Here is a 16,707-nt window from a genome sequence, read left to right on the forward strand (position 1 = left end):
CATGGTTAGCATCCATAGGCACCTCACAGGCCTGTACCTTCCCTTGCTCCATAGCTCACTGTATCATTTATCAAGTCACTGAAAGCTTCAGAAGTGTTTGTTCAAGATAGGGAATGTTCTTTTGTGGGGGGAGAGGAGGAGGAAGTTGGTCCTCACCACATTTTAGGAACATAAAATAAACACCTAAGTAAATAAGACCTGAAAGAGAGTGATTAAGGTCCAGGGCTGTATGCAGCACACCTGATGGTGTTGCTTGGCAACCTACAACCAGCCCTGGAGCAACAGAGTACCAGATCAGCAAAGGGAAATTGGGGATGTGTTTAGAAGAGCAATTTACCACCTCTACTGTTTGATGACTATGAATACAACTGGATAAGGGACTCTATATTAAATTATACCCAGAATTTGCCCAGCCGATGTGGTTCAGTGGTTGAGCATCAACCTATGAACCAGGAGGTCACGGTTCAATTCCAGTTAGGGCACATGCCTGGGTTTCGGGCTCAATCTTCTGTAGGGGGTGTACAGGAGGCAGACAATCAATGATTCTCTCTCATCACTGATGTTTCTATCTCTCCCTCTCCCTTCCTCTCTCTGAAACCAATAAAAACATTTAATATATATAAATATATATATAAACATTTAATATATATAAAAAGGCATTATCTGGGAAGACCGCATTATGCTAAACCAAATTCTGGATATATATCATGTAAATGACTGCCATGAAAGAAGACATTTATACTCACAGACCTATAGAAACAGGGCATGGCATGCCACACATGGGCAGTCAGGAGCAAGGAGAAGCATAAGTGAGAATCTTTATAGGGTTTTCATGGGGAAGGATAGGTAAGCAGGGTAGACAGGCTTAGGATTGGCTAGTTTAGATCATTTTACCGGGCTCTGGCCTGTAAGAGTGGTTCCTAGTTGCCTAGACCTGCCTCTGGGGAGATTAGAGCAGAGGGACAGTGTCCTCTACTACGAGGGCCTGATAAATAGAAGTGAATGGGAGTGTGGCTCAGCCTCTCCAAGGCAGACGCCAGGCAAGTGTACTATCTCTAAGAATTCGCTGACCCTGGGAAGGGAAGCTCTTCCTCAGTTCTAAAGGCCCCAGATGCCAGAGTGTAAGAAAACAGAAAATGAGAAAATGTAGTTTATACAGACCCTGACACACACACACACACACACACACAAGCAGAGAGTCTGCTGTCTGTTGTGACGTGAGAGGCATCAGTGTTTCAGGGGCTGGTTTTACAGAGCATGTCAGGAACCTTAAAGAGCAACACTAGAAAGATTTCCCATTGCCTGTCCCTTTGACGCCTAAGGACGCAGTGAGCAAGCCTGCAGTCAGTTCTCACGCCAAGCCAGGTGCCTCAAGAACAGCCGTCCTTCTTTCAGGATCTGCGCGTGGGACCCAAAGAACACGGAAGCACTTTCTGCAGTAGCAGCGTGTGGTCCACGAGACACAGGCTGGAAAGGATAGCTCCAGCAGTGCAGGACTCTTGTCCGATTGTTTCGATTGTCACACAGAAAAGAGGAAAATGCATTTCCCCAGCTCACCCTGCAGGTTGAACCTGAGTTCAGGCCTGGGCTGTATCGTTTCCTATCACGCACAGAGAGCATTGCTAAAAGGCATTATCTGGGAAGACCGCATTATGCTTTGGTGAATTAGCTTCAGGAATGAGAATAAACATTTACAGAGTCTTTTGTGCTTGTCAAATGGTTTACAAGCACTGGCTGGCTCACTTGTTAATAATTACTTTGGAGGATTCTTAACAATGCATATTTAGGAGATAAAAGTGATTATTTGGATGGGATTCGAGGAAAAGACAAGTAACAGGAAAGCATTTAGCACAGTCGTGTTCAGCTCCGTAGTCTCGGCAAGCCTGTACTGACTAACCATCATTTTCACTGCATTTGGTTCCACGTTCCTAATATTCAAAGCACAAATACATACACATTTAGCAAAACCATGTTTGAAGCTTGACATTACTCACTCTTCCTCCTTGTCCTTTTGTGTCCTGATTTGCACATAATGTGGCCGCAACTCAGGAAGCACTCTGTGAGTGCAGCCACCCACCCACCCCCGAGGGGCAGGAGGCCGGGCTCCCTGTCCTGCTGCTGCTGCCATGGATGGCCCAGGACCCGTGCTGCGTCTCCAGCCTCAGTGCTCCTGGCTGTGGAAGGCTGCAGGAGGAAGGTGCAGAGGAAGCATGGGACCCGTAAGGTCCTACCTCTTACATCCAATGAACCCACGGACTTGCCACCCTGTCTGGAGCTAGATTGTGTTATCTCACTAAAAACAGACTGACACGTCACTGTGGGACCACAAAAGCATGTGCACGCACACACACACATGCACACACACACACACACCAGACTTTACACCCTTGGTGGACATGAGACATATTCCAAAGCCACGAATTCAAAATATAAGATTTCATACATCTTCTGAATCTTTTATTCTAATCCACATTTATTATTAGAAACAGATGTTTAGAGCCAACAGTGGTAGAAAATATCTCAAGAATAATTACTTTATTTAAGGTTGTCATTTTGAATGCACGGTTATGTTTTCATGCTAACCATCATTTTGGGGGTACGTACATACTACATACTCTGCCTGTCTTACATCGGCCACGTCAGTCACAGTTCGCACAGGGAGCAATGCCACTCACAGGGAGCAAGTGGGCAAGTCTCGGACCTTTCAAAGGAAATGTTTTATATTGGTGATTAATCTCATGGACAGTGAACTTTATCAAGACCTGCCAAAAACAACTCTTTGGCATCTTCCTAAACATTTTACTATATATATAGAAAATTGTGTAATAAGTTGCTGAGTCGGTATACTTCTGAAAACTCCCTAATGTCCCTCTCCTAAAGTCAGGAAACTAAAGCACTAAAGGAATCTTGTCATTGTTCATTCATTCATTATGCAACCTTAATGAAACATGAAAGCCTGCCTGAGTCATTACAAAACCACATACACCCTTAAAGTGAATACTGTTAATTTACTAACCCAAGGTTGATTTAGGAAGATCAAGTCACATGTGACTATGTGACAGGTCACTTGGAAAAGCTTGACTGCTGTCATAATGAGATTTCAAGGAAATCCAATTTTAATTGATTACCTATTGTCGTTGTGGGGTTTTTTTTTAATCAATTAGAAACACAAATGGTTATATGGTAATGTGGTTGCTGTGTCCTTTCTGCCTAAGCAGGAAACGAGCATCTTTCCATGAATGCCGTTTCGGACTTTACAACTATTCCCGGCTTGGGGCTTTACTTTTCCTGTGTCTTGCTACGTGAGCCAGCATAGCCACGTGGCAGCTGTTACTCCCAAGATGTCTCATGATATGAGAGCCAGCTTCATCAAGCCCTGCTAACAGGGCTCTGACATCCTACCAACCTCTGAGCCTACACCTGCAAAATGGCAGTAATGATCCACTCCATTGCTGTCATGATGAGTAAGAAGGAAGTCTAAGAAAAGGAGCCACCATAAGGCCCAGTCCGTACTGCCTGGCTCAGGTCTTTACCTTTCCTACATGTGCCACAAAGCAGGTGTGGTCATCACATTCCAATAGAGGGCTTGATATCCTGACTTGGCCATAATCATACAAGAATGGTCTGACAGAGTAGAAATCATAAATATTACATTTTCCTTCTGAACTTGGCTAGACTAATTTGTTAAACAGCTTTATTGAAGTATAAATTACAAAGCTCACCCATTGCAGGTATGTAGTTCTGTGATTTTCTTAAGTGCATGGATTTGTGCAACCATCACCCAATTCAGTCACAGAGCATTTCTATCATCTCAAAAAGCTGCCTAGTGCCCATTTACAGCTGCTCGCCTTCCCTTCACCCCAAGGCAAACACTGATCTGCTTTCCTTCTCTACAAATTTGCCCTTCCTAGACATTCTTATGAATGGGATGTACAATATATACAGTCTTTGTAGCTGGATTCTTCACTGTGCATACTGGTTTTGAGGCTTATTCATGTTGTAGTGTTGCATTAGGGTTCTCCAGAGAAACAGAACCAATCGATATGGTAGATATGATACAGGAAGAGATTGATTATGAGGGATTGGCTCATGTGATTCCAGAGAAGTCCTGCCAGTGCCATCTGCACACTGGAGGCCCAGGAAGGCCAGTGGGGTAGTCCCAGCCCAAGTCTGGGGGGAGAGAGCTTTCTAGGATTTGGATAGGAATTGTGTCAAATTTGTAAGTTCCTTTTGGGAGAATTGACCTCTCAACATAGTTGAGTGACTTTTTAAAACAGCTTTTTATTGTAAATAATTTTGAACTTATAGAAAAGTTGTAAGAATAGTGCAAAGAGCATACATATATTCGTTATTCATATTCACTGAATGTTACCATTTTTCCCATTAGCTTTATTATTCTCTCTGTGTGTATGTATGGAAGTATCTCTAAACTAGAGGCCCGATGCACAAAATTCGTGCAACAGTAGGTCTTCCTTCCCCCGGCTACCAGTACCGGCTTCCCTCTGGCACCCAAGACCCGGGCTTCCCTCCAGCCACTGGCAGGCACCCAGGACCCGGGCTTCCCTCGCAGCCCCGGCTTCATCCGGAAGGACATCCGGTCTAATTAGCATATTATGCTTTTATTATTATAGACTACTTGAAAAGAAATTGCATATGTCATACCCATTACCCTCGATTCTTCCCTGTGCATTTCCTGGGAATGACATTCTCTTCATAAACACAGCGCAGTCGCCCACTTCACCAGATTGAACATTGTTGCAGCCCTTTCATCTGACCACCAGCCATCCCATTCTCAGTTCACCAGCTGGTATAAGCTTCCCAGCATCCTTTCCCCTGAACAGGATCCAAGATTCCAGCCGTCGTGTCTCTCTAGTCCGGGGCACTTCCCCAGCCTCCCTGTGCCTTTCAGAGCAGACACCGTTTGGAAAACACATTTTCAAGAACCGTCAGAAGATTTCAGAAAGCATGTATGTTTTCAGTTTGAGACATAGTTTAAAAATGATTTTAAAATTCACTTTAAGATAAACATTCTTCCCTTTTTCTTTGTCTGATGTTTCCTCCTGATTCCGTTCACGTCACACTTTCTGAATCGGAATGCCCCTTAGGAGATGGCATGTCCTTCTCCAGGCCACACCTCGGGAGACACACGCTGTCCGATGCCCATCTGCCCTTTTTGGTATCAGTTTTCCTCACCCAGTCCGGGTGGTGTTTGGTTTCTCCACTATGTGACTACCACTTCCCCCTACATGTACTGGGTCCTCCGACTTGCTTTTGGAACCAGCACTTTAGGTTTTTCGCTGTGTCCCGGGCCGGGTGAGGAACCTCGCCAGGACTTGCAACACTACAAGTAATTGCTACTTCCCCGGAAGGGAGCGTTCATAATGGCATTAAAAACTGAAGACCTTTTTAATGTGTATTTAGGCTTTTCCCTAATGCATGGATGATTAAAATTAGAGAAAGCTGCTACCAACTGGATGACAGTTCCCTTATCCCCTGTAATCTAATACAAGATTAACTCCTTTCCACTGTTCTATTAATATCCCCAGTCAAACACTTCCCTGATTTGATCCCTGCCATGCTTGTTCATGAATAAATGGATGGAGCTATGTTCCTACAGGGTTTATTTATTTTTTTTCCTATTCCATCAAATCAAGATAAAAGAACAGCTTAAAAGAAATGGCTCAGACTTCATTGGAAAGAGTAATACTTGGGGGGGAGGGGGGTGCAGGGAGGGGAATATGTTTTTAATAGCTTGGGAAAATTAAAAGGATGATGACAAATCCAAAGCATGTGCCACCTCTCATCAGTATCTCGGGACCCAGTTATTGGAGAGGGTGACAGCTGAGTTATTGAATTATGTAGATGCTAATTGAAGGCACAGCCAAGCAGGAGGATCTGTTGCCTTCAGAAGCACTTGCAGGTTATTAGCTGTGATGTCAGTGACGGAGCACAGCTTCCAGACCCATCGCCAGGCACGCTCCAGGAAGGAATGCTTGGGTGTCTGGTCTTCACGGTAGCCCTCATTTCTCAAAGTCACTTTTGTGTCTGAGATGTAAATGTTTCCCGTTGTATGTTACACCCAAGGCCCCCAGGGAGCTGTGACCTGCACGCTGAGGCCATTTCCCATCTGGCCCCACAGAGGTCTAGGGCTGGGGGGGTCTGCTGGCGCTTTATACATGGGATCTCTCCTTGGGAATAGTGGCTGGATTAGAATTTGCCTTAAAGGACTGTGGGGCAAGAGCAGGGGGCATCAGTTTAAGATTTGGAATGGCTCAGTCCTTAGAAATGGCCCAAAGGTTCATTACTCTTGATACGGCTCTCTGAGAGAAACAGCAATGATAATAGCAGTCTGGATTTGCAGAGCCCTTTGCCCTTTCAAAGCACTCTTGGAAATATCTCTTTTGAGGCAATATAGCCACAACGCATTGGCTTAAATCTCGGCATCGTCATCTCCTGGCTGTCATCTTAACGCTGTGTAACCTTGCCATGTCTCAGCTTCACCATCTGCAAGATGGAGATGATAGTGGTTCCCTGCACTTAAGTTGTTGTAGGAATTAAATGAGATGCTATTGGTTGAGTGCCTAGAACAGTGCCTGGACACAGTACTGTCATCATCCTACTATCCTACCGAAGGAGGTAAAGGTGTTTACTAATACCCTGTTTTGATGGATGAAGAAGTAGAAGCCAGCAGTTCAGTGATTTGCCTGTGATCACACAGTAACTGATGGGGACCTAGGATAGAAGGAAGCCATTCTGAGCTTTTGAGTCCTGCTTTAGGTCCCTATTGAGGGTCCCTCCTCCCTCCAGTCGTTTGAGCATTTCATCACGTTAAATGGTTTTGAAGCACAGAAAGCCTTGAGCACCCCACCTGGACATATGGAGCAAGGCCTGGACCAGACTGTGTCCCCACAGAAAAGCTCAGCTCCTTACCCCAGCCCCCAAACCCACCAGAGCATGGACCTGTGGTAGCTGCCAGACACAGAGTCAGTGGGGAGCCAGTCAAATGAGGACAGGCACAGCCTAACCCACTGCCCGCCACGCCCAGGCTCCAGCTTCCCCAGTAGAAAAGCTCTCTGATGGCTGGTTCCACCAAGCCCAGCAGCCACGGTGGCAGCAGCAGATGTAAAGACTTAGCTCTCGTTCCGAAGTAAAGACCAAGGAAGCATCTGAGAGATGGGTTTTATAACTTCAGATCTTTGGGGAATGAAATTTAAATTTGACCCAACTTTGACAGTAGACACCACAGAAGAATTTGTTTTCAAAATCACTTTCATTTTTATATTACACATTAGCATGAAAAAAGACAGACACATAATTGAGTGCACACCCAAGTATCACCCAGTTATAAAGAGAGAGAACAGCACACACATGCACAGTGCCACTCAGCTGGCACACATTCTCAGAGCGGACCTCCCAACGACTAAGATCCCAGGGACAACTTAACGCCCTGCAGCCTGGCCTGAAACACACACACAATGACAAAAAGAAACAGGACTAGCCCTGGCCGGTTTGGCTCAGTGGATAGAGCGTCGGCCTGTGGACTGAAGAGTCCCAGGTGGATTCTGGTCAAGGGCACGTGCCTGGGTTGTAGGTTCGATCCCCAGTGGGGGGGCATGCAGGAGGCAGCCAATCAATGATTCTCTCTCATCATTGATGTTTCTATCTCTCTCTCCCTCTCTCTTCCTCTCTGAAATCAATAAAAATATATTTTACAAAAGAAAGAAAAGGGACTAATAAAAAGAGAGACATTGCTTCCAATGATCAGCTGTTCGGGAGTCCCTGTTCCATTAGGTATTTCATTAATCATGCAAAACAGGAAAATAAAAGGAAATACACAAGTGAGGGAGGGAGAGAAAGTGCGTTAAGAAATATATATATATATATATATATGCTCCTCACTATCTTTTAAAAACAAAAAGACTGGAAGAAATGGGCTGAGTGCTTCCCTTGGGTGATGAGATTGTGGGTGTTGTGTTTGGTTTGGTTCCTCTTTCTATAGGTCTCCTCCATATTTATAAGGATGTATTTTACCATGGGAATTGAGGGAAGCACATTTTTAAAATTGGTAGCCACCAGGCCCCAGCTATAACAGTATACACTGCAGAGACCACATCTTTGGCATCATAGCTTAGGGAGCTGTGTGGCACTAGTTTTGTTTCTGTCCTGGTGAGAGAGTGCAGAGCTATCGATTGCAGGTCAGTGTGCCTGGTAATTAACTAAAGAGGTCTGGACTTTAGAACCTGAGGACTCGGCCATGAACGTTGGGAGAGGGGACATAAAAACATGTGTGAACATCTTGGTGCATACAAAGATGTAATCAAACCATATACCTTCCCAGTGCCTCTGAAAAGTGTTGAGAATGAGCCAAGTGTCAGATTCCTCCTCTTACTCACACAGGGCCCAGCTGGCCGGATCCCCGGCAAGATGAAGTGGGAGTCCTTGGTGGGCGTACTTGGCCCTCAATTTACAGTATGTATGACTGAGGGCCAGCCAAAAAAACAGGGTCTTGCAGAGATGCCAAATCACAAGCCAGAAGACCATCCAACTCATCCAAGTGAGTTGGCATAGACAGAGCAGGGAAAGCTGGATACTGAGCCAGGGGACAGGGCCCCCAGAGATCAAGTTACCTAGGGGAGCAAGTCCCCTGTGGGGATCTGCCCCTGGAGTGTGGCCAGGCTGGGGTGGTTTGTGGGAGTGAGGATTGATTCAAATGTGAACTGGAGCTGTTCTTGGGAGGGATTGAAACCAGCATTACAAGTCCTGGATTGGCACTCTCTGTGTTTCCACAGCCCTGTCACTCCTGCCCATCGAAACCCGACAATAGAGAAATTGAAAGGGATTTGTATCCCCCAGGAATACAAGAATTGCTGGTAGCGTATTACTGTGATGGTTTTATTTAAATGTACACCATTCTCTTGATACACAATGCTTGAAAAGCTCTCAGTAAAAATACTGAGCTTTTACCACCTCTGCTAAGGAAGCAATAAACGTCACCTGTAAGGGAGGAAATGGAAGGTTTTTGCCTAATGTTGAAGACCTTGGCAGATATGAATAATAGGATTTTTATAAGAAATGAGATTCTCCAAATTGTGGATAATGGGTTGACAGATTTCCCAGATGGCTTAACGAATCACAGATTGGAAACAGAGCATAAATTAAAGGCAGGAACGTAAACACCGAACCAAAATTTGAAAATAAGCAGAATAGAAATTCTAAGATCATTAACAATTAGTAATTGCTTGTAACGTTTAACGTCATCTTGGCAAGAGGTTATTTGGTATGGATGCCCAGAAGACAACGGAAAAGGCTTTTCCTGGCCTAGTTCACTTCAGCAGATATGAATGGAGAGCTGCCTTCCGTGTGCCACATCTTTCTAGGAGTTGGGAATGCAGAAGCAAACAAAAGGACGAGGTGCCTGCCCTCGTAGAGCGCACGTTTTAGTGGAGAAAGACTAATAAACAGGGATACATAAGCAGTGTGTATGGTCTGGCAGCAGGGGACATGCCGTGAAGAAATCTAAAGCTGAAAAGGAGATAGATGTGTTGAAGGACGGTGCTTCGACTCGGAAAGGGGCGAAAGGCAGCCAGTGGCCCTGATTTCAGAAGAGAAATGGTTTCCGGAGCCGGAGACAGGAACCTCCGGCAAGTCGTTTCACTGTCTGGTAGACATTCCTTATCTATCCATCAAGCAACGTGGTCAGCTGAGGGACCTTAGTCACAAGCAAGCTCCCACAGCCCTGGTCGGCAGTGGCGCTTTGATACATGACACAAGGGAAATTAAGAAACAGATTGGATTTCAAACGTAGGAAGTAATTCACCAAGGAGTGCTCTCCTGTGGCAGTAAAACGAAACCACAGGCTGCCCACGGGAAGGCTGCTGCTTGGGGATGGCTCCAGGCCAGGGATCCCTTCCGAGAGGGAGGAGCCCAGCAAGGCCCAGTGCTGTGGGTGTGTTTGGGGTGGAGGTCGCCATGATCCCAAAGCCTGTCAGGATGCACAAAGGGCAAGAGAGGGGCCAGGAACGTTTCTAAGAGAAGAGCAGCCCCGTTCAGTGAGGGGAGAAGGGAAGGGAGGGCAGGAGATAGGGGGTGGGCATCACAGGTGTGGAGAGGGGAATACGTGTATAAACTAATTCTTTCCAAGTGCTTTTTGGTTGTCCCAATACCATGTGTTGAAAAGCCCCAGGTGGAGGTTTGGGGGAGTGAGTGAAAAGGCGCAGGGATTCAGAAGTACAGATGGGTGGTTACAGAATAGTCATGTAAAGGACAGCATAGGAAATGTAGTCAGTAATATTTCCATAACTATGTGCGGTGCCAGTTGGGTACTGGAAATATCAGGGGGAAGACTTTCTAAAGTATATGAGTGCCTACCCACTAAGCTGTACACCTGAAATTAATACAAAATAATATTGACTGTAAACTAATTGGGGGGAGGGGGATTTTTTTCATCAAAGAGAAAAATCCGTCTTTTTCTTTTGTTCCCAATACTACCTCTATCGTAGACTATTTTTTTCTTCTTTTGGGGGTTTTCTGTTTAGTTCCATTAATCAGTCCCTGATCTCATGTCAGTGTCTGGAGTGGGCATCCCAGAGTGCTAGCAGTCCACGGGGGATGGGGAACCGCATTGCGAACTGCAGTTAGATGTGCGCTTTCCCAAGCGGAGCTCGTTATCACCCTGCATCTTGGACCCTGATATCAGGACGTCAGAGGGAACTGTTTCGGGCGGTGCTGTGCGCCTCGGAGGAGATTAATCATTTGTGCCTGAGTGTAAGGTCAGGCCATGACCTCCTGGCCACACGGAAATCAGGGGGTGTTGGGAAAACGCGAAGCCTGTCCTCTGTAATTAAGTCTGGTAGAGAGCAATGGAAGGCCCTGTAATTGTATCGGGTTTTCCATTCTCCACAATTAACACCACCGCGTGCGCTCTCCCTGACCTGCTCCCTGCGGGCGTGCCCAGCCGGGCTCAGCAGGTGTCTGTCACCCTGTGAGAAGCAGCGGGACTCTGTTTCTACCCATGTGGGGCGAGAACAATGTTATCGGACACTTCCAGGCAGATAGCAGAGGTGGGTTTTTCCCAGCCTCGTCCTCCCCTCTCTCATCTCCTGCCGTCAGGCCAGCTGAAGCTGCAGACAGAGCCAGTGCACCCCCAGAGAGCAGGAGACGGAGGGAAGCAGTGCGTTTCTGACTGTGAGTGTCCGGGATCGTGGCAGGGTCCACGTAATGTAGGACTGAGCCCTGGACAACACCTTCCCAACCTTCTGTGCCGAAGGTTCCCCAAATAATAGGGCGGAGGAGGAAGGAACAAAGGAGGCAGACGGTGAGAGGTACTTGTTCACTGCTCCCTTTGTATCTCCCTGTGTGAACCCGATGCCTCTGTTTTAACCTGATCACATTGCGGTGGTGTTTATTGATTTGTTGGCAGGCCCAGCCCCGCCCCCCAGGAGCTGCCTAAGAGTGTCAGGACTGTTCAGTGGTTTTCATGATCTAGTGTGACCTAGTAGTGAGTGGTGAATAAGTGTTTGAGAAGTGATTAAGTGAGTGAATTTCAGACTGTTTGTGACAGCACTAGTATTTGTGTTGTTACCCCCTCCCCCCATTGCTACATTCAGTTTCGCCACGTTGGGGGTCGGTGGGTGCAAGGGGGAAGGCAAGTGTCTGCTTTTTAAAAAGAAACAAACAGTAGCACCCCCACTATTGCCTGATGCCCTGGCACATTTTCCAGGTCTGTGTCACTAAAGTCAGAGAAGGAATCTTGGAAATGAGGTTGGGCTCTTTGCTGAGAAAGATCAATCCCGTGCTCTCAGCAGGTGACACATTGCAGCATGAGGTCATTGCTGCCTAGAGCCTGCGAGACAGCCAGGCTGTGACTGGCAGAAGAGTTTCCAGGCTGTGACTGGCAGAAGAGCTTTGCTGGGTCTCTGCTCTGCAGACGGGATCTCACGGCCTCTCAGAAAAGCCCCAGAGAAAACAGGACGAAGATCCCAGAAGTGGCAAAAGCCCCATTTCCAGTTGCTCCTTCCCCTCTCGGGTTCACCTCTGAGCAGCTTTGCTAATCACAGAGGAACGTCTTTGGGGAGAGATTTTACTTACCCTTTCCTTTGTTTGCTTAGCCTCATCTTTATTTATTGTTTTCTTTTAAGGCACACAAAAAGTTCAAATAGCTCTTATCACAGCTCGCAGGCACGCAAACTGAAGTCCCTCTGTTCAGCCTTCACCCAAAACTGCCTCCCTCCACAGGCGGCATCCGTCCCAGAGCCACCCTGGGAGGGGATGTTTAATTGCTAATTAAAGGTTTCCAGGCAGTGAGAGGATCCCCTGGGAAAGGCTTATGGGACAGTGTGTGCTTACTTCCTCTCCACATAGAGAAGATGAACTTGATGCAGGGCCCATGCCACACAGGTTCTCTGTGGAACCAGTTTTTCATCCCTCATCCTTTGCATTTGGCGGTGTTGCTTAGGAAAAGAAACTATCACAATAATGTGAGGAGGAAAGAAGCATTAAAAATAACCCCAGCTGTTTATCTACTCTAAAGTGTGCTGGGTACACACAGTTTTCTTCATGAAGACACCTTTTCTAAGATAAGTAAGTTGCCTTTCGATAAGAAGTGTTCTCTTGGCCAGAGTCCATTCCCAGGTGGGACCCCCGGGGCAGTGGCCACTGTGTGTGTGAGACTGTGTTGCTATGGAAGCAGCTTTGGCCAGGGGAGACCCGGGGCAGGCAGAGAAGGGGGAAGAAGTTAAAGTATCAGGAAGCGTTAAGCAGGGGAAACAATATTTTTGTGTGTGTAGTGTGTGTGTGTGTGTGTGTGTGTGTGTGTGTGTGTGTGTGTGTGACAGAGACACAGAGGCAGAGATGAAGAGAGAATGTGTTTTATTTGATATGTGGGTTCTAGTTAGTTTTCTTGGGAAAATCCTTTCCTAGAATGACGTAGGAGAAAATCTTGGACAATAAAACCATCTGGTTTTATAGGAAAGTGTCTGATCAGATAGAGTATAACTTGTGTTTTTATTTTTATTTTATTTTGTTGTTCCTGCTACTGGAGGTAGAATATTTGCTTTGTTTTGTTGCTTTTGCTAAAATAAAATACTGCGTCTTCCTACTGTATCCACCCCTTGCTAGAGAATGGAGCTTGCTTTGTTGCCTCACTCGATTCTAACTCCTGCTTCCTATGCTGACCAGATCGCAACCTGTGTTTTCATCTTGCTTTGTTTTGTTTTAAGTTTAAGGGTTTTATTATCAAAGTCTTGGAAAAGCAGTTTCAGAAGCTGTACCAACATGGCCAGACTGCAGCCTACTTTTGTTTTTACTGCACAAAACGCCTGTAACTAAGAAAAAAGTTGCCTAACTACTTTGCCTTTAACATGGAGTCACTGTGGACATGAGATTGCTACCGCAGAAACAGTAGTAACACCCATTTCCTGGTTTTATACGACTTGAGAGCAAATAAAAACTTGAGAGTACATTACCAAGTACATTTGTCCTATTTTAAAAGCATAGGAAGGTCAACTTAAAATGCACTACCTCCTTTTCCCAACACTTAAACAAATTGATAAAAGGGGAAAGTTGAAAATCAGGACAAGAGATAACTTTCTTTTACAGATGGACCCAGGGATGGGCGGGTAGCTTTCACTGATGTGGGTGTGGAATAAATTATTTCAGGGGGGAAATTCCCAAACACATTATGAAAAAGTATACAACTCTACGTCAAAATATGCTATTTACTCGCTGCCAAAGACAGTTTCATTGGAAATTTTGTTTCTGTAATTAAATCCTAGTTAGCCATCAGAAAAGGTTAGTGCATATATATAAAACCTTTCAAAGTTAAACAAAAATCCAACCACAGGCCTAGAGGAGAATCTATCTCAAATGCTTATTTCCAGGTATAACTATAAGAACGTTAATTTGTCATGTCAGCAAACAAGGCCATAAGCAGACGCATCATGTTGGAGAATTTGAGTGGAGCTGCTGGTCTTGTTTCACCACGTCTGAAATCGGAGGCCTCTAGTAAAGAAACGGGAACCATGAAGAGAGTATGGGAAGCACAGTCCGTAATTCCTGCTGCCATCAACCCGGTAGGAAAGAAGAAAAATGCCGGCACTCAAGATCGAAACCACCTTCTAGGAGGGGGGACTCCCTCATCTTCTTGGCACAGGCGGTCACAAAACAGATGGAGATCACACTCTAAGATTAGGTGGCCATCCAAAAGTCCAAGACGGAGATCTCCTTCCAGAGAGAAAGCTAGAAGGTCAAGGAGCACATCAAAACCCAGAGACAAAAACAAAGAAGACAACTAAAGAAACATTCCAAACCACCACCAGAAAGTTACAGCGCAGCAAACAGTCCAGAAGTGCAAGCCGAGAGAGATACCGCCGAAAAGCAGGAGAGGCACACGATCTCCTAAACGCCCAGGTCTCCAAAAAGAAAATCTTCTCGCTCACCATCCCCTAGGACCGTGGTCGGCAAACTGCGGCTCGCGAGCCACATGCGGCTCTTTGGCCCCTTGAGTGTGGCTCTTCCACAAAATACCACGGCCTGGGCGAGTCTATTTTGAAGAAGTGGCGTTAGAAGAAGCTTAAGTTTAAAAAATTTGGCTCTCAAAAGAAATTTCAGTCGTTGTACTGTTGATATTTGGCTCTGTTGACTAATGAGTTTGCCGACCACTGCCCTAGGAGCATAAAAAGGAGAAGAAACATAGACAGAGAAAAAGCAAAGAGGAATGAGAAGGATCAACAAGCAAGAAGAAGAAAAGGAAAGATAAGGCAAAGGATCGGGAAAGAAAATCAGAGAGTGGTTATGATGTAAAAGTTACACGGGATTACGATGAAGAGGAGCAGGGCTATAACAGCGAGAAAGAGAAGAAAGAAGAGAAATCAGCAGAAGCAGGGCCCTACAACAAAAGAATGTTCTGCGGAAAAGGGAACTGGCGCTTACTAAGAGAATCCAAAGTGAAAGGCGACGATTATCATGAAGTAGCCGTGGGTGAGTGACTGAATATCGCCTCCATGGGAACCCAGCTGTACTCACACACAGTGGCATGCCTGTGTGTGATCTTAATGCTGTATTTGCCCATGGCAATGGACAAATGGTTATAAAGCTCCTGGTATTGATAGTATTCACATCCAAAAGCTTTTAGAAAATGATCCGTGGGTAACCAACTCCTGACACGGCAAAGCCTGAGGGAGTAACCGAGCAGTTTTACGATTCCGGTGCTGCTTCATAACAGAGTGAGAAGCTGCGGGCACCTGCACCAGGCGTAGAGTCTTCGTGTGGTATGATCGCCTTCGTAAGTTAAGTAAGTTCACTTATAGTGTTTCTAGAACTTGATTCATTGCTGTAATAGAGCCTTGTAGGGAATGCACTGATTGCATGTTAATTGTGGCACCTGTTTTTTTAATGAGTTCACGTCTATTAAAACTAACGAATAATAGCTTTATAACAAAACCTATCAGGTTGGAGGAAGAAAAAGATCACTAAAAAGTATGATATTTGGGATTCACTTCAAAATAAACATTCGAGGTGGGAAATAGACATCAGACAAGGGGGATTATGAGGGATCCCTAAAATATATAGTTATTATCATATAATATCTGGCATTTACCTCAGAGCAATGGAGGAGAGGAGGGAAGGAGGTGGGAGTTTAGATGAGACAGTATTGCCAGGAGTTGGTAATTGTTGGTACATGGGCCTTCATAGTATTAGTCTGCCTACTTTTATGTGTGTTTATACAGGTCTGTAATAAAAAGGCAAAAGAAACAGTTGTACACATGTCCCTTAGCCCTTAAATATGGAAGAAAACACAGTAGATCTCAAGGAAATCAGGCCGCGGGCTACTAAGACATTCTGCTAAAAGGGAGATACTGACATTTAGTGTGGTGGTTGCTTTATATGAGGATGCTCACTGTCATCAGATGTCATCATTGGTAATGAAAACAGTGCTGGACTAAAGAAGCCCCTGGTTATGGATCTGATCCGGACTTCATAGGTCTCTTCCACTGCCGATTACTTTGTGGGGATATTTACCATCCTAATGGACTGTTCCTCTGAGGAAACATTCGAAGGCAGAGAAACTAGACAGATGACTCTATTCCCTAAAACCATCAACACAACATCCAGTGCAGACGGCAGTGTGGATTGAAGAGCCAAAGTAGTGCCTTTCTTTGTCTGTCAGAGCCCTCTGGGGATCAGAAGGCGTGTGGAGCTGCCCTTAGCTGCTTTATCAGTTCCATTTATAGACTGTAGGCTGCATATCCATGCGGCCCCCCGAGGAATTGTATTGATTATCACTCCTTTCTCTTCCGTTTCCCCCTGTGTTCCATGATGCACATACTTCCCTGGCCACAAGCCTAATTAACTCTCAAGAATCAGAGGAAACAATCTTATTAATATTCCTCAGGGGAATTCTAGTGAAGGGGGATGGTAGTCTCAGGAACCAAGAGATCCGACCAGAAGTCAATTTGTGTCGAAAATACGTGCTGAAACTTTGAATTCGAACTGTTGGCTGGGGCTTTGAATCATGCTCTGCCTGGAGGAGTCGGGACCCTTAGAGGGAGGCAAGGTCTCCAATTTGCCACTGGGGTATAGCCACTCCTTGTATTGAGCAGGGCACTGCGTGAGAGCCAAATGGCTTCTCCACTGCGTCATCTCATCTCTTGGAGCTTGGCGGAAGCTGCAGGTTTAACCAAGGCTGGAGATGCCACTGGGAGTGCTGCT

At 45.7% G+C, this 16,707-nt stretch overlaps 1 protein-coding gene and 1 pseudogene across 1 annotated transcript in view; both read left to right on the forward strand.

Annotated features, from left to right (window-relative positions):
• Positions 1–16,707, forward strand: part of TMEM108 (transmembrane protein 108) — a 109,929-nt gene that overhangs the window by 50,226 nt on the left and 42,996 nt on the right. The gene's annotated exons all lie outside the window — the stretch shown is intronic.
• On the forward strand, positions 13,938–14,984 carry LOC129147150 (serine/arginine-rich splicing factor 11-like; annotated as a pseudogene).

The sequence above is a fragment of the Eptesicus fuscus genome, chromosome 18 (genome assembly GCF_027574615.1).
Source record: "Eptesicus fuscus isolate TK198812 chromosome 18, DD_ASM_mEF_20220401, whole genome shotgun sequence".
NCBI classification, from domain to species: Eukaryota; Metazoa; Chordata; class Mammalia; order Chiroptera; family Vespertilionidae; genus Eptesicus; species Eptesicus fuscus.